The sequence below is a fragment of the Trachurus trachurus genome (assembly GCF_905171665.1).
Source record: "Trachurus trachurus genome assembly, chromosome: 15".
NCBI classification, from domain to species: domain Eukaryota; kingdom Metazoa; phylum Chordata; class Actinopteri; order Carangiformes; family Carangidae; genus Trachurus; species Trachurus trachurus.
In genome coordinates, this window is record NC_139906.1 from 8658462 (window position 1) to 8676808 (window position 18347).

At 44.6% G+C, this 18347-nt stretch overlaps 1 protein-coding gene across 1 annotated transcript in view; it reads left to right on the forward strand.

The window, feature by feature from the left end:
- The window catches only part of meis1b (Meis homeobox 1 b), an 82848-nt gene that overhangs the window by 40523 nt on the left and 23978 nt on the right, over nucleotides 1-18347 (forward strand). The window lies entirely within an intron of this gene.

An 18347-nucleotide genomic window follows, 5' to 3' on the forward strand; every position in this document is an offset into this window, starting at 1 on the left:
ATAACTGCTGCAGATACATAGATGAACCTTATTAAGAACAAATCTGTCATTATTTAACAGATGCCTGGGATGCTGCAAAGGCCTGTGGTTTGGCTTTATTTCTGCTCAATTATAGCAGAGAATACCAATGCCTTTAGCACCAGCTGACGGCATCCCAAACAGTCTGAGGGGGGAAAAATGGTGTGGGAAGAAATTTATTTTGACAGTGGAAGATCACAAAGTGAAAATGGAGACAGTACTAAATGGAATGCTAACTTCTTTAGCGAAAGCTTCATTTGAAATGCACTGGCTACAGTTAGCATGGCTAGACATTGTCCCAACATGTCTTAATACCTATCAAAGGGAAAGAAAGGAGACTTGTTCTCATATTGAGTTAAAAACATTACAGTTTATAGAGCCTCATAAGGTCAAAACAAACTCCTCTGTATGACTGATTTGCACCAGTGGCTCCGTTAAGGAGTCACTCTGTAGTCTTTTAGTTTGTTCTGTGCTAATGCATAGATAGAGCATATAACCATAACACTGATGTTACATTTTATTCATCCCTTTGGGGGAAATTATGTTTTATAATCCACATTGAGGATCATGATAAGACGTTAAATCCTCAAAGGTGGATAAAATCTTCATTTTTTTTAAACTAATTGAAATTGGCTGCAAATGTAAAAAAAAAAAAAAAGTTCCACAACAGCAGGTTTCTAACCTCAGTCACTGCTGACGTCTCTTTTTTTAGTTCAATTTTTCCACTTGAACACCAAAAGAAAATAAATTGGAAATTCAGACTGAATATCAGAAAAGATTGATGTCGCAAAGTTCCCATTAAAAAAAAAAAAAAAAGTACATATGGTAATGCACAAAGACACTGATGGAAGTTGAACTTACATAAGTAAAAGTGTCATTTAAAAAAAAGAAAAAGAGAAAAGCTTGACACAGTGACATCTTTACTCAGTCAAATTCCTGTTAAAGAATTCCCCATGAATATGTTTCAAAACTAATGGATTCTGCCTATGTCAGGAGTTTGTGCAGAACATGATACAGTTTGGCTGAGTGGGTGTTGGTTTGAATTGCACAAGCCAACAGGGAGGATGCTGGGGAAAGTAATTTGGTTGTTGGATTATGGATATTGCACAGGCTCGGCTTTTTATTTATTTATTTGTAGCCTGTCTTTGATGTTGATGGCATGTGTATGTGCTGTACGGCGTCTTCCTGCGTCTCCAACAGTGGAAAATTGAGAGGAACTTTTTTTTTTTTTCGCTAGTGTGTACACTTTCAGGAGGCAGCTCGGCCACAAGATATGTGGTGTATATGTGTGCACTGCATACACACACACACACACACACACACACACACACACACACACACACACACACATATATATATACACAGCACATATACAAAAACATCTCACAAGCCTTTTTACACTTTTTGTTTCTCTTTGTACTCACCCTTCCCATTTCACCCCCTCCATATCCTAAACAAACCACCAGCTCTCCCATCACACACATACACTATAACCTCTCCTCCAGCTCCCCTGACCTCAGCCCGTACACCCCCCCTCCTCCCTCCTCCCTCCCCTTCTCCCCCCGAAACCTTCAGGGCCACAGAGGAAAGGTGTTTGAAACATACACACATCCTGTCTGTGGAAATACAGTTCATCACACACATGCCTGGCGAAACACACACACATACACACAGCAGCAGCACACCTACTGTGTCATATTACACCATGAGTTGGGCTTATGGGAGGCTTCTGCACTGTTAGATCTCAAACAGTGGGAAGGATATAAGTGAGTGTCAGGGGAGTGAGGGAGAAGAGAAGAAGAAGAGGAGGAGAAGGCAAGGAGATGAAGTGGGAGGATAAGGAGGATCCATCAACCTTTTCCTTCTCCCAGGCAGAGAGGGGGTAGGGGGGGTTTAGCTAAAACATGCACTCATACAGGCACACAATGGCACATAGGTTAAATTGCTTTATGGCAAAACAGGAGGGATACGCTTCCTTCTGTGCCAGCCGCTTATAAAACTCAGAGGTAAAGTGAAAAGTTGATGAAAAAATCACTTCCAATATGTCGATGCTCGTCGGCGAAGCCAAAGAGAAATGAAACCCAGGCAGGAGAGCAGCAATATCCTCTTTGTTTATGGGAAATGTGGTCTTAATTTTGAGCAAACATTGGCACGGACGATACCGCTGGTGTCAGATAAACGCTCACAGTGGCCTCATTTGTTTACACTAATCATTCTTCAGTGTCACGATTAATTTAATCACCGTTTGTGTTTATAAGTGCTACACGAAGCACCTCTAATGCAAAAACATTTACAGTATCTCTTACACTGCGTGTGCAGATGATCCATGCAGGCTCCTCCACACAACCATCAACTTGCTTTTTTTTTTTTTTGCCTTGCCTTTGTTTCACATGGATTCACAGGGACGGAAGATGCGAGTCTGGCCTCTTAGAGATAGACACAATGCCAATTAGGCACACACAGATGCATGCATGCACCCACATATACACACACATATTCGCAAAGACGCGCTTGAATAAAAAGAGCGAGGGAATCGTCTCAAGTATAATATAAATACGCTGGATTCTGACACTACAGGACAGAATAAACCAGAATCACAATAGAATCGACTTGGGCAGATGTTTCGATACCCACCTTGGTGTGTTTTTCTGTTGTTCGCCCTCACACTTGGACCCTCGAGGGAGTTCCTATTGTACTGAAGCGGAAGGGGAAGGTGGGTGGCAAACTGAGGCAGTGAGAGCACCAGCAGGGGTAGTAGGTGGTAGGTGGCATTCATATGTCTGTTTTTTTTTTTTTTTAAAGCTTGTTTTGAAATTATTTCTGCATCTCTGCTCACGTACCCATCAATCCAGCTAATTTCAGATGACTTATTCTAGCAGGAAATGAAAGAGGGGGGAAAAAAAGCAGTGCCATGTTTGTTATAAGCATTAATAAACATCACTAGGTATCATCAGTGCCAAAGAGCCGAAGCCGCAGTGTTTTGGGTGTGATCAGTGTTTCCCATGTGATGAGCAGGCTGTGTAGGAATCAAAAAAAAAAAAAAAAAACAAGTTAAGAGATGGGAATAAGTGGGAAGAGTGGGTAGAGCAGCTTCTCCACTGAGCCGCTGTCTCCTGTGTGACGGGTAGAGTAGAGTGACAGACAGACAGGCAGAGCAGCAGCGGTATTGAATTTGTGACAATGACGACAGTCGCAGCTCGCTGACTTCTCTCTCCTCCAACACGCCCAATGAGCTCATATGTTGTCGACGGCGCTTGTGGGACAAGTTCATCGGAAGAATTTGGCTGCTCCGACTTGGAGCCACTACAAAACATTAGCGTTTACCGCTCGTCACAAATGGCCGCGCGGCGCGAGCTCGCTGCCAGCTTGACATGCAGCTGTAAACTTGGTGGGGAACCAAAATAAAAGAGGTGGGGGGTTGTGTCCTCATCTCATTTTGATGTTTGTTTTCCATCGACGTTCTTAATTAAACATATGAGACAACAAGCAGTCATTTTCTTTTTTTTTTTACTGATTAAATCAATGGGATGTCGGGGAAAAAAATGCTTTTCTTCTATTGACAGACTTCACCTTTATATTGGCTTGACATCAGTGAGGATGTGTTTAATCCTGTTAATATTGATCGGGAGCGCAGTAATGTTTTTTTTTTTTGTGGCAACAGCTTTATTATAAACATATGTTTAACAAAATAATTGAAGCAGTAGATGTGGCTCTGCGCTGATTGCATAACTGGCTGAGCTACCTCCTCGCTTTGTGTTACAATCAAAGCGACAAGCGTCGAGATGAAGAAATAGCAAAGACCCAATCTCTTTTTCATCCATCGCTCCTATTGTGCGGTTGGAATCCACCTCCACCACCTTCAACCCCCCCTTGCTTGCACCCTCCTCTCCTCACAAATGGTATTTTCTTGTTTAATTTAACAAGAAATGAGTAGTAAATGAAAGCTCAGGCCTCAAATCCCCAACGCGCCCTGTGCTCTGCTCTCCACTCCCCTATGAAAAGGCAATTTGTGAAATTATGTGATAGAGTAATTAGATGGAATTCACCCCCGCCTCCCTGCTACGCGCACCACCCGTATCCCCGTTTAGATTGTTGCCTTGCTAAACTGAAGGAGGTGTGTGTGTGTATGTGTGTGTGTGTGTGTCTGGAAAGGAAGGGCAAGGGGAGGGGGGGTGGGGGTGGGGGGTTGGCATTCACAGTGTTAGCATCAGTATATTAGCCTGGCAGACTGGGACACCGCACACTCTCATACACATTATCACTAACACTCTCTCATTCTGGCTCTCCTCCCCTCCTATTTGTACACAGACTCAGTGTAACGAGGGGCAGCCGTGATCGCAGCTCATAAAAGAAGCCAACCCGCAAACCCTCAATGAGCTGCCCCCCCCCCTACACCTCCACATCCCCCCTCCTCCTCCTCCTCCTCCTTCTCCTTCTCCTTCTCCTTTCTCTCCAAAAAAAACGTGTAAAACGCACAGAGAGAAAGAGAGAGAGTATAAAAAATCCAACTGGAAGGCATAATCCCCCGTTAATACAATTAGAGTCTAATTTAACCGCTCGCGTACGCAGATGTAGCTGAGCTGGGGGAGAGCTGTTTCGCCCCCCCACCACCACCACCACCACAGCAACAGCAGCAGCAGCGTGCAGCGGGGGTTTTGAGCAGAAACAGGTGTGAAAAGTGATATAATTCATTTCTGCGCTGGCAGAGGAGGCCAGGAGCCTCGCTGCTGTGGGCCCTGGGTGGCGGAGGAATCTAGACTGGGGGGTAAAGGGGAGGGGGGCGGTATAGGAGGCAGGGTTGAGAGGAGGTGATATATGGATGGACAGATGGATAGGTGCGCTAATGATTAGAGACAAAATATTTTCCATCGTGTCACAAACGGTCGAGGTTGGGATTGCACAGAACAGAAAAGAACAGAACAGAACAGAGGGCATTCTGGGAAACAGGCTGGTGCTGTTGTTGCTTCTTTATTCGTATTGATTCATATGAAAATTCTGTAACACTTTACTTGAATAGGTATTCATAAGATTGACATAAAACTGTCATAACCATGACATAACAGCTGTCATAAACATCAATGAATACTTATGACAGCTGTCGTTAAGTGTCATTCGGTAAGTTATGTCACTTTTGATGCAAAGTTGACATTGTTTGAGATGTCCTTGTTATGAGAACGTGACATAATTTTTAAAGTTTGGCAATTAGGTCTGCTATGACAGTTTAAATTGTCTTTATGTCAAGTTGTCAGAACAAAAACATCTCAAACAATGTCAACTTTGCATTAAAAGTGTCATAACTTACCGAATGACACTTAACAACAGCTGTCATAAGTATTCATTGATGTTTATGACGGTGTTATGTCAATCTTATGAATACCTATTCTAGTAAAGTGTTACCAAATATTTTCCATTGTGTCACAAACGGTCGAGGTCGGAATCGCACAGAACAGAACAGAACAGAACAGAGGGCATTCTGGGAAACAGACCAGTGACAGGAGATGCTGCTGTTGTTGTTGTTGCTTTATTCGCATCGATTCATATGAAGATTCATATTATTGGTGTAGCTGAACTTCCATCTAAACAACACAAAGTGAGGGGAAAAAAAACAGTTTCCCAGAGGTCAGAGTTCGACATCGCCTCAGATGCCATTAGTCTTCGGCTGTTTATTGCTGGAGCCTGGACATGTCAGCACCCTGGTCACCCGCGGCAACCTTAACCCCCGCCACGGCGACGACGCATGCAGGCCTGGACGGGGTGTTATCCCACACTGGCCCTGTCTTCATACTTCCTTCTGGGCTTCCATTTGTGTGCCTCCAACTACAAAGGTACAATGCTTGAATTGAATCCATAACACAGAAGGCTTCACATGCATTTTTTTTTTTTTTTTTTCATGTTTATGAACGCGGCTGTCCTGTGATTGCTGTTAGACTTGTTTGTCTTAGTTATCCACGGCACAAATTAAGTTTCTCATGAAAAATAATTTCAATTGACCTTCCAAGCTGCCGGGATGCCTCGTTAATAGCTTTGAAAAGACATCAGGAAGGAGCGCTTTAAAAAAAAGGAGGACATCAGCTGACTTTTTAAGTGTTTTCATTAATTTATTCATAAGCGACAACAAAGGCACGATGTCCATCTTGATACTGTAAATAATATGGCGGTCTATGTGGCCTGGTGTCTCCGATTAGGTCTTAATTCAATCTAAGTGGCAGTCAGAATCTTAGGCGCCACAGCATTAGGATTTCAAAGAGGCCTTAAGAGACGACAGACAGACGGACAGATCTGCCAAAGGCCTTGCGTGACACTGTGACGAGACAGAGCGGCAGGGGAAAACAAGAGAACAAGTTAGTCTTATTCTTAGCATTTTTATTTGGTTTCAGATACTTTATCTCTAGGAATGGAATTGGCTTTAGGCTGTGTGTTTGTGCACGTCTGTATCTGTTTGTGAGGGGTTGTGTAATGTGTGTAAATGTGTGTGTGCGATTGCTTTAGTGCGTGTGCATGTGTGTGTGTAGTGTGTGTGTGTGTGTATGAGGGCATTTGGAAGCAATGACTTGTCCGTACCAATCGCAGGAGTGGTTGGTGTCAAAGAGGAGGCAGCTGAGTCAACCTGCCTACCCCCCACTACACACACACACACACACACACACACACACACACACACACACACACATGCACACACACTCATACTGTGCTCCAACCCCCACATTACCCCACACCTTGTAATGAAAACATCATCAATTATCCCTCTTGACAGGCCCCAGGGACCAAAGGCAGACAGCTCTCTTTGGGGGCTTCTCTTTGTGAACTGACCCTCTCACTCTCTCTCTCACACACACACACACACACACACACACACATACTTGCTTCTCACACACTTGGCTATTTGCAACCATTTCATATGGTGCATGCATGTTGGTTTTTTTTGTATGTGTATTAAAAGCTGATAGGCCGGTGACCCATCCATCTCTGCAGGACGGTTGTGAGTAGATAGTAGATAGTGAGTCTGGTCCATCTGGTGGAGGTGTAGGGGGCAGGAGGTGTGTCTCTCTGGGGGTGTCGGCAGAGGGAGGGGTAATGGCATGGTCAGGGCAGGCAGGGGGAAGCCATCAGTCCTGACATGGGCTCCTGAAAGGCCATCTGTTTCATGATTGATGGATGGAGTGATGGATGGCTGAGAAGATGATAGTGGGATACAGTAGTTGGGTACAAAGACTGACACATGGCAGATGGAGACGTGCAAAAGAGTTTGCAGGAATTAGTTGATGCTGTGTGCTGAGATTCATTCTTCCTATTGAAACTATAATGTTTAGAAAAAACAACCCCCCCCCTGTTTGCTTTTACGGTTTATTTCATTCATTTAAAACCAGTGGCTCCCTCCAGGCCTTTATAAGGATGTGGTTTATGACCTGCTGGCCTGTTTTAATGCGTTTCATAAGTCTGGGTTTCCATGGTGTCCAGTGACGGTTGTCAAAGGCGTTTCCATCCGGATTGTAGAAAAAATATTTAGTCTCATAAAACCAAATTCTAATATTCAAACCTCTGTGTAAATAAACATCATATCGGTTGAAGCTTGAAGGATATAATTCTTTTAACTTGCTTGACATTTCAGCAGGTTGGATAGCTGTCAATCACATAAGAGTCAAAATAAAGTATATCTTAAAACAGACAGAAGAATAAGTTGTAAACATTTATATAACAATACGTGCAGGTCGGGTGTTTTTACGAAGTCTCTTTACATTTCTGACATCCCTTCATCTCAGCTTATTCTCCCACTTTCTCCTCTTTCTTCCTCTTGTATCATTTTACCCCTCTATTTAAAAGCCCTCCAGGGCAGTTAACTTTTAATTCAAGTCACCTTTGAACCTTTTCAAAATGGCTGCCATAGAGCTAGACTGAACGCAAGCATGCATGTGTGTGTGTCTCTGTGTGTGTGTGTGTGTGTGTTGATCTGGCCTTCGTCGAGGGGTGGGTCGATGGGTTTCTTTGAGAACGTGAGAACTTTACAGACCCTCAAGGTCGGTCAGTAGCACTGGAGGGGATCAGCAGTCACAAGAGATCTAATATGGCTGTCAAGAACACACAAACACACCAAGATCTGTTCATATTGAAACTTTAGAAGCTTCTTAGTTTATGTTTTGCCATTTTTAAAAGTTGTCTGGTGAGAAAATCCTGTTTGGAGAAACTCATTTTAGCTCAGTAACACTTCAGTGGTTGTTAATGTCTTGGTTAAACATAAAGGTGAGGGAATATTGAATATCAGCCTTGATTTCTCAATCACCTTGTCACCATCGTCGCCGCCGTCGACCATCTCTCTTCTCCTCTCTTTGTCATCCTTCTCTCCCTCTCCCCAGCGCCTCATATAATTTCATAGTTGGGAAACTATGAAACAGTTCAGTGTGTGGTTTCATTGTTGTACGTCAGAATGATTGATGGCTTCATGCTGAAGCTGTGTTTCACACTAGTTCTATTTTTCATTATCAGCTGTGTGTGATACGTGTGTGTGTGCGTGTGTGTGTATGTGTGTGCATGAACGTGCGCGTCCTCAGAGCGGGACAAAGGCCCATTAACTCGGATGTGCGAAATCACTCTTGGTTTGGTACCCACTAATCAGTTTACGATGATTTGCAAATCCGAAGAAGAGGCTCGGTCTCAGCTCTCAGACACACACAAACACATAAACACACACACTAGGATGCAAACATTACACACACACACACTTATAGGCTCTTAGAGGCGACGTCAGTGGCTGTGTGGGGTGTGGAGTTCCCCACCATCACTGTGGTATTTATTGGAGAGTGAGTGGCAAGTTGACGTGTGGAAGAGTCAGGGAAAAATATTGTCATAAGTCTGTGGTTAGCTTGATGGTATGCTGCTATCCGACGCTTTAAGATTAGCTTCACCAGCCTCTCATTCTTACCCACAAGCAAAACACACAACCTCCATAATAGTTTAGTTGTTGTTTAAAACTCCTTAAATGAAGCTTTGGCTGCCAAAAAAAAAAAAAATGTTCGCCACCTTTTCAAGAACCAGAGTTTTAGCATAGCTGGGGTGTAGCATGATTTTGTTCAGCCAGTGATATATTAACTCTGCTAAGTGTGAAATCACATTAGCGCTAGCTGTTAGCCATTATCCATTAGGCTGTGTTTGGTGATCCAGAGGATTGTGGGATCTTTTCTGGCTGGAGTCAGCAGCTCAATACCTTTTACTTACAGCAACTGCAGCAGCCTGCCCTAGATACATTTGGTGTGTGTGAGTGTGTGTGTGTGTGTGTGTGTGTGTGTGTGTGTGTGAGAGTGTGTGTGTGCATCTGTCTGTGATTGCATATGCAGTCGTGCTATTATTTGTATGTGTCAGCTTTATGTCTCTTTTGTAAGTGCTTGTGAGTGAGTGTGTGCGTGCGCCTGGTTCCATGCGTGTGCTCGATGGATCCTGTGGCTTTGCCGTCGTGGTAATCAGTTTGCGCGTTGGCTGAACTAATTTATCAATTCAGTTCCTCCCACTTGTATTCTCTCCCATGCGTGAACTCTCTCCCTCTCTCTCTTTCCCCCCTCGCTCCGTCTCTGTCTCCGTCTCTCCCTCAGACAAAACACTTCTTTCTGAAAAAGGGTTTCCGATCTTTTATGCATGCCTTCTGCCTATCTGACTTTGCTCTCCCTCTCCTCCTTTCTTCCATGACTCCCTTTCTCATTCCAGTTTTCTATAATGTACAGCTGTGTTGCCTTACATTTTAATGGCTTTGAACCATGATATCATAGCAATATAGTTGCACTTGTGCTGTTTCAAAGGCATCCGGCACAGCGCTGTGGTTTATAGATGAGATCCTGTGATATCAACCCACAACTCATCATTCACACCTACTTATCTTATCGTTTTGTGATTGAAGTTTTCTGCATTAAACACCGTGAAGCTCCAGATCCGCTATACGTCGTAGAGGCAGGTGGCATCATGGGAAGGTATATGGCCATAGGCTGGTAGTGTGTTTACACTTGGCCAGCTGACCCAATCTGCCCCTTTGGAAGGGGACGGTCAGGTGTGTGTTGTAAGTGCATCTGTGACACAAGCAAACACAAAAGTATGCACGTGGACGTGTGTGTGTGTGTGTGTTTGTGTGTCCAGTGGAGTGAGAGAAATCATAGCTAGTGAACCAGGTGGTGAATGCAGACAGGAAATAACTCATGGTAGAGGAGTTGGACAGAGCTGAGGGCTGAGGAGATGTGGTGGGAAAACCCTCACTGACGTACTATAGCTACACTTTGATTTTCCTCACCATCTATTATTATCCTGTCTTTCTTTTCTGCCATGACCCCTTATTTCTAAGGTTTTTATTCCTCCCATCTTTATCTTAATCTTCACTGTCCTCTGACATACAGTACTCTCTCTGCTACATGTGTGTTTCACAATCACATGGCATATTTGTCAGCTTTCCTCTTTTCCCCCGCTCTCTGTCTCTCTTTGAGGCGTGCTGTTGTAGTGTTAGCGATGGTGGGGGGAAGTGAACACGGCTGAGGGTGCTGCTCACTTGTTTGTTACGACAGATTAAGTCATTGATTTGTAAAAGCGGTGCACTGATGGAGAAGGCCCTCTGCTGCTGAAGACGAGCGCAGAGAGAGAGCGGGAGAGAGAGAGAGGGAGGAAGCAGAGGAGCGAGATGGAGGGAAAGGAGGCGAGGATATTAAAATCGAAGGAAAAGATGAGAGCTAACGGTAAAAGACAGGAGTTAAGTGGGGAAGGAAGAAAAAGAGGGGAGAAAAAGGAGGCACTATGAGATAGTTAAAGCAGATATCAGTGGAATGTTTTTGTTAATATAAGTCCTAAATAGTCCTATTTTCCGTCAGCAATCACTTACATGAAGTATTTCAGCCTAAACACGAGTCTCTCCGTCACTCTGCTCTGCTGTAACCCGAGGAGAAAATTTTCCTTGTGGGATATAAGTGTTATCCAATGAGGAGAGAGAACGGCATGAAGGGCTGTGTGTGCAGCCAAGGGATGCGCGTGAATGTGGTGACGTAGCACGAGGACCAATTGATGCCTGACAAGGGCGGGGGCTGCTAACTCATGGTGCGTTCAAAGAAACTCGTACTTTGTGTTTTTCCTTCCTGTGAAGTCATACCAGTTCGATCTGGTACGAGTTCACGGGTCGGAAGTTACGAGTGGCCGTTATAGGGAACTTTCACAGACAACAGGATGGTAAAAACACGAGCTACGGGTTACCTGGAACGCTACCAAGTCGTAGTTGTGACTTGAAGCTGTAACTTACGGTTTCAAAAGCCTGCCTTGAACGCAGCATTAGCCGAAACGGCCGTGAAGCTGATATCTGCTTTAAGCAAAATGCTAAATATAGAACAGAGGGATGGAAGGGGGCGGAGACGGGTGAGGAAGATTGGGAGACAGGGGAGGGATGGGTGTAGGTGTACTCTGAATGACAGAGATGTCAGACAGAGGCAGGGTGAGAATACGCTTCATCTTTTCAATGGCAGCGGCTGCGTCCTCCTTCCCTCTCATGCTTGCCGCTCCAAAGAGCATAAGGGAGCAATTGTGAAATACCTTTACCTAGTTTCAGCGCCCGCCACCCCCCCCTCTCCTGCAACCACCCCCCAACCCAGGTTCTTTTTAACCCCCCTAGGGGCCAACGGTGAGTTTCTAATTAAAACGTCGGGAGCAAAAGGGTAATTATGATAATAACATAATAATATCGCCAGGGTTATTAGAATGTTCTGTGGTCCCCAAATTGCTTCCTCGGAGAGATCAGATTTCAGTGGCATTACGTAAAGTCAAATTTCCTTGAAAGTCAGGTGAAATGAAAATGGATTCCCTCACGGTCGAGGTGCAATCTGAGAGTCTGATTCCTTCCTCTTGAGTCTGAAAGAAGTTTCGGAGGTCTGCTTGTTTCTATTTTGTTGCTTTAAACGCTTTGATTGCACGGTGTTTCTCTGCAGCTGTGCAGCGTAACAAGAGACCATTTGTTTTTTAGGTTTTTAGAGATCACTGCTAGAATGCTAGCTCCGACGAGCGCCGTAAGCTTGAAGATGGCACGCCGCGGTGCTCTGAGGTGCGTCCTGCTGTTTTCTCTCCTCAGCCATGTGCTACCTGACTGGGATGAGGCTTCGCGGATCCCTCCTACTCCCCATTTACACACCCCCTCCATCCCAGGCAGCCCTGAGGCAGCCCACCTCCAGCTGTGGCTGCCGTTCACTGCGCCGCTTGGTGCAAGTACCGATTGCTTTGGAGTGCCTCCCCTCGCTCAAATAGGCGGTAATTATGGGCTTAAAGAGGTTTAGTGGTCCAGCAAACTACATAATCACCCCCTGAATTAGCCCCAGCTCATCAGCCTCAGTCCAACGAGCAGCGCTTACCACTACCACTAGCTATCGCGCCGCACCCCCTTCCCTTTATTGCACGGAGGGAAGCACAGCAGCAGGTGTTGTGCAACATCCGGCCCCCTTAATAAATTTAGCCTCCCCTGAGCTGGAATAGGGAGGACTAATGAAGCACGCCCTTGCTCTTAGTGAAAGCAACCAGAAAGCACAGACACCACACAATATGAGATGCTTTTTTCTTCAGTATCAACAAACCTTACCCGTCACATTCTGTGCGACAATACAGTACTTTGTTAAGACTTGAGACTTGGTCATGTGCATACATGCTATAAGCTTCAGTATACACATAGACCGGAGACCCACCCAGCTGTAAAGCACACGGATCATTGTTCACACCCTGTAGCAGCGGTTGCAGCTCCAGCTCCAGCTCCAGAGGTGGCTGCTGCCCTGCATTATGTTACGTGCCCGTAGAGTTTTAGAAAAGCCATGAATGATGCTAATCATCAATTATCATAGCGGAGAACGCCGTACATTGTCTAATCCACTTTGTACTAGAGCTTTAATGACATACTTTTCACCCTTTGCCTCTCCAGCTAACTAGATTTATCTCATTCCCATAGGCGAGAGCGCTGTGAGATTTCCCTAAATCAACAAAAGCTGTTTTTTTGAGAGGGAAAATGCTCATTAATGAATAAAGAGCCCAAGAACATCTGTTTTTTTTTCCTCCATTGTCTTTATTTCCAGAAGAGATGGAGAGATTTGACGGCACAAACAGTTTGTAGGGGGGTTTCTTTTGCCATTTTTGGGGCGAATATCGGGGCTTTAAGAAAAGAGCAGCAGTGAATTATTCATGCGACAAGCTTTGAGTTGGTTTACCATAGCCCAAGTGCCATAAAATACGACTTTTCTGCTTTTTTGTGCTTTACAGAATTAAGACAGGCAGCGTTTATTTTGCGCAGAGGGCACGCTGCAGCTCTCATCCTGAAGTTGGTTCATTTTGAGTCTCTCAAAAGATCCGTTTTTGCTCTGTTTTGTTATTTTGCATCGGAGCAGCCCGAATCAGAGGAAATTAGGTTAGGGGTGCTTTGTTTTTTTCTGTTGTTGTTTTGTTCGCCCTCACTCCCTTTTCTTTTTTTTTCTTTAATCCCCCCTTTCTCCCAGAGCCAGCTTTGTTGCCGGGTCCCTGCTCCCTAATGAAGTCAAAGGGATGTCAGTCGATGCCACCTACACAGAAAGGAATTTGAAATGGCGTAGCTCTCCCAGCGCAGTGTGAGCACACACACGGAGGATGAAACTTCCACTGAATGAGCAAGAAATTTGGGGAAATTGGAAGCTTGCTGTATGAGATACAACAGGCTTACAGTTTGGAACGCCTGTTTCAAAGTCTGCTCATGCTCGGGGGTTCTGGGCATTTGTTGTTAGCATAACAATGTGCTTGCCTCCCCAAATATTTAAGGTAATCTCATACACTTCTGGCAGGAGCAATACTACACTTCCAGTAAACCGTGTGCTCGTGTACGTACGTGTGTGTGTGTGTGTGTGTGTGTGAGTGAGTGTGTGTAAAAAGACAGTTTGGTATGATACTCTGATGCCCTTCTAGCCAAAAAGGCCCCCGGATTAGCCGTCAGGCATTCCTGATGGGCAGCTCAGTTTCCACAGAGATTTGACCTGGGAACAGCGAGGGGAGCAGACCTGGCTAAGCCAAGGCTGTTCACTTGTACCTCAACAGTCAATAACCATGAATAATGTGGTTGTACTGGTGTTTGCTGCAACTTTTGGGGGTTTTTTTCTTCTTCTTTTTTGATTGGGGCAGTTAATTCTTTTATAAGTGTGCAGGGAGAGGAAGCAGCCAAGAATATCTTATTAATAAGTGCGCTCACTGTAGCGAAGTGTCGCACATTCACAAGTTGTTTACTGCGATTTGTTGCATTTTCTGCCGTCCGTATGCCTTGTGGCTAACCCCAACCATCTGGTGGTAAAGCAGCTAACTCGAAATACCATTGACCCATGGCTGTTGTCCACAGATTGTGCAGTGTCATGGTCTCTTTTTTTGAGGGACATCACATGACTGTGACAACATATGATTTTCCTCTCTCTTATACCCCCCACCCCCCTCCACCCCTCCATCCTGTCTCATGGAAGCAGTTTTATAAAGCTAATGTGGCATGTCAAGCCTTTTTAATGGGATGCACAGAGGCTTGGGAAGCGCAGCCTTAAATAGAAATATATGCAACGATAACACCATAACACTAATGGCTGAGAGAGGGAGCAGGACTCTGGCTGGTGAATTGGTTAATAAGGATGGAGTCACACATATTAAGATAGAGATGTAACAGGCCTACACGGAAGATGTTTATATATAAATATATGAACATATAAAATATATATAGATCTAAATATAACAAAATGGTTTAACATTTATGTAGGGTTTCAGGAGCCAGAATAGAAAACCATGTAAAATCATATATCAAAGTGTAATTTTATCTGTGTTTATGTCCTTATTAAAGGATGTATACCTTATTTTTGAAAGCAAAGCCGGGATAATATTAACTGTATTTGGAAGAGTGAGGGTAAGAGACAGCCAGAGAGAGAAAGAGAGAGAGAGAGGGAGGAGAAAATGGAGCTGGTTTTGCTGAGGAGGCGAGATGAGAAGAGAAGGGAGAACATCAGCGAGATAAAAGACATTTCTGAAATAGCCTTCCCCTTGTGGTGAAGTGGAGCATCCCCGACAAAAAGAGTGACTCAGACTCGTTTTTTGTTTTGTTCCCCCCCCCTCTCTCCGCCTCTTATTGCCACCGAGGGACTAAGACGAGGCTCGATGTGGTTTACTGTACAAGGTGCAAAAAAAAAAAAAAAATCAGAACCGGGAAGTTAAAGTCGGCAAAAGTTTGAGCGAGCTGTTGCTTCTGCAGATGAGATTAAGATTTCGGTTCGGTTCAGTTCAGTCCGGTCAGCACCTGGTGCATCAGGTTTCTGAAACCTACATGAAAAAGAGGGAAACACTACACTGTGTTTACTCTTGTTCTTGTAGCATATTAAATACGTAATTGGTAACTGGAACGGTCGGCTCTACCACCTCGCCCAGAATAGTTTCCTCCTGGGTTAGCCATGGGACAGGGGGGAGTAAAGAAGAGGGGGTCTTGCAGAATATTTATGCTCTTATCTCTCTGTTAAACCCCTGGGGCTCCAGATATCCATTTCCATGTCTCCTCCCCTGCCTCCCCCCTTCCCTCGTCCTCTCCTTCCTTCTTCTTCTCCGTCTATCTGTCCCTCTCTTGTTCTCGTCTGAGGGGGTCAGAGAGGAAGACGGTCAGACAGGGAGGGGATGTTACTGATGCTCTGTTACTCACACACACACACATACACATAACACACACACACACACACAGAGAGATGACCATGCACGGCTGAACTCACTCGTACACCCAGCAAGCTCAGTGGCTCAGAGGAGAACAAACACACACACACACACACACACATACTCATGTCTGTGCACAGTCAAACTTACTAATACAGGCGCGCACAAGCAAAATCTTTGACTCGAGTGGACACACGCAACATAACAGACATGCATGCGCACACCCACGCATGCACACTCACTCTCATGACACACACACACACACACTGGGATTGATAAGACACACAGAGGGGAGAGAAGTGAAAACACACACCCCTCCTGGCACCCACATGCTCCGCGGCGAGCAGGGTGGAAATTCTCATGAAAGGAGTTGTATATTTGGAGAAGACATATCATTAAGATAGGCGGAGGGAAGAGGGGAAGGGAGGGAAGGATGCGCAGAAACTTTCCATCTGCTCTTTTAAAGAACATGTTATTGCTTTTCTCACTGAAGGTCTCTCTCTCTCTGCCTCTCTGTCTCTCCCTCTCTCCCTCTCCACAGCCAAAGGCCGTTAAAAGAGACCAGAATCACTCACAGACAATATTAAAACTGGGCGACTCGCTGCCTAAATCACAGTGTTTTGACAGATAGCAGCTAATTTGGTGGTTTTAGAAAAAAAAAAGGAGGAGGAGGAGGAGGAGAAAAACAGTTTGGATGTTTCGTGGGGCAGCTCTTTCTGGTAAATCCAGCGCATTAAAAGTTGTATTAGGAGGAGGATTTTCAGCGGCGGAGGACATTTTCTGATCCTTTAGGTAAAAAATAGTTCTACCACAATGTAAAAACGCTCAAATATTAAAAGTTAGAATATTCATGATGCAGCAGAACGGCTCCCATATGTGTTAGATTACATTAGACGGTGCATTCACGTCCATGGTGTTAAAGTCTAACAACATTATATACATTGGGATAACTCAGTGTAATGAGTAATATAAATACAAGAACCTCAAAACTGTGCTTGAGTAAATAGACTTGGTTACATTTCACCTCAGGCAGGATGTGTGTTGAAGAGAACACACTCATTGCAGCAAGCACATTTTTCTCCCAGCTGTGTGAGATTGAGATTGTGCGTGCGTGCTTGTATGTGTGTGTGACTAGTTGTGTATATCTGTGTGTGCTGAGGAGCTTGGGGGGACGGAAGCATTGAAACAGGGTGTATTTGTGCTGTATTGTGGCCCCTGGCATGGCCGCAGCCCCCATATATCACGAGGCAGACACTCCTGCTCCCACAGATCTGCAAGATGTAGAATGGACACATTGATGTTTTCATGTCCCATCAGCTGTGTTTGCTGTTGAAAGGGAAAGACTTAAAAGACATGTTATTCACACGATTAGCTTTAATATGACAGCAGTGTGTGTGTGTGGCGTCTGTATGTAAAGTGCTCAGTGCGTCAACACATCACATGACACACGCCCTAAAGAATGATTTCTCACTCGCAACACACACACACACACACACGGCGAGGCGAGTGGCGCCCCAGATTTGCTGCACTCATTTTAATTCTGATATTATCCGATCAGTCTGCAGCACACACACACACACACAGAGACACGCACACACGTACAGTACATATGAGTGGACACGTCATTAACACACACACATAAATGCACACAAAAATGGACAAAGAAGAGAAGTGGACACACATTTGGCCAGAGGCAACAATGCAATTATATCTTAGCGCGTGAAATTAGCCTCCTTGTGTTCCCATTCCCCCACAACCAATCACATGGACAAGGGGAAGGCTGGGAAAAGAAAAATGTGTCTCCTCTCTCTCTCCGCTGGGTTGTCCCAGCATTAAACACAATCCTGCTCATTATGCGCCGAAAAAACTGTAATGAAAAAATGAAAACACTGGCGCCGCACTGATTTTGCACGTCTGATTGACTATTTAGTGCGTGTGTGTGTGTGTGTATGTGTGTGTGTGTGTTCTTGGTAGACATACTGTACAGAAGCCATATGAGCGGCACACAACTGTTGGTTGCCGTGACATGCGATGATAACTGGATAAATGTCAGGGTCTTGTCTTGTGTATCCTCTTCCTATCAGTCAGATGCATGAAGTCAAAGAACATGAGTCGCTGGTTTTGATGAAATCGCTGGTTTAGACTTTTTAAAAACGGTTTCTGCTCCATCGAAATATGACGTTCCCTCTTTATTTTCACTTTTGGTTTTAAATAAGTCGACACATATGTGGAAAATTAACACTTTTTTTTGTTATTTCTCTGCAATCCTCCGAAATCAAACTCAAACTCCGGTTGTCCGAATGAAAACTCTTGAAGAATGGATCATTCATCTGTGATTAATGATCACCAATCTATTTATGTGTCTTTCCTAAATGTATACACAGCATTTTGAAATATACATAGTTGTCCAGTTTGTGCTATTCTCTCCCTCGCCCCCCCTCCACTCCTCCCTCCTCTCCTCCTTTTTTATGGCCCTGCCTATGGTGTGTTCAGCACAGTCCATGTCTTGTCTCAGTCATGAACAGCACATTGTCCTCCATGAACAAGGCTCCGTGCATCTGCGACCCCCCCCACCCTCCCTTCACTCTAATATAAATCAACACACTCCCCAAGTTCACATTTATCCAATTTATTCATTCTATATATTTAAACAG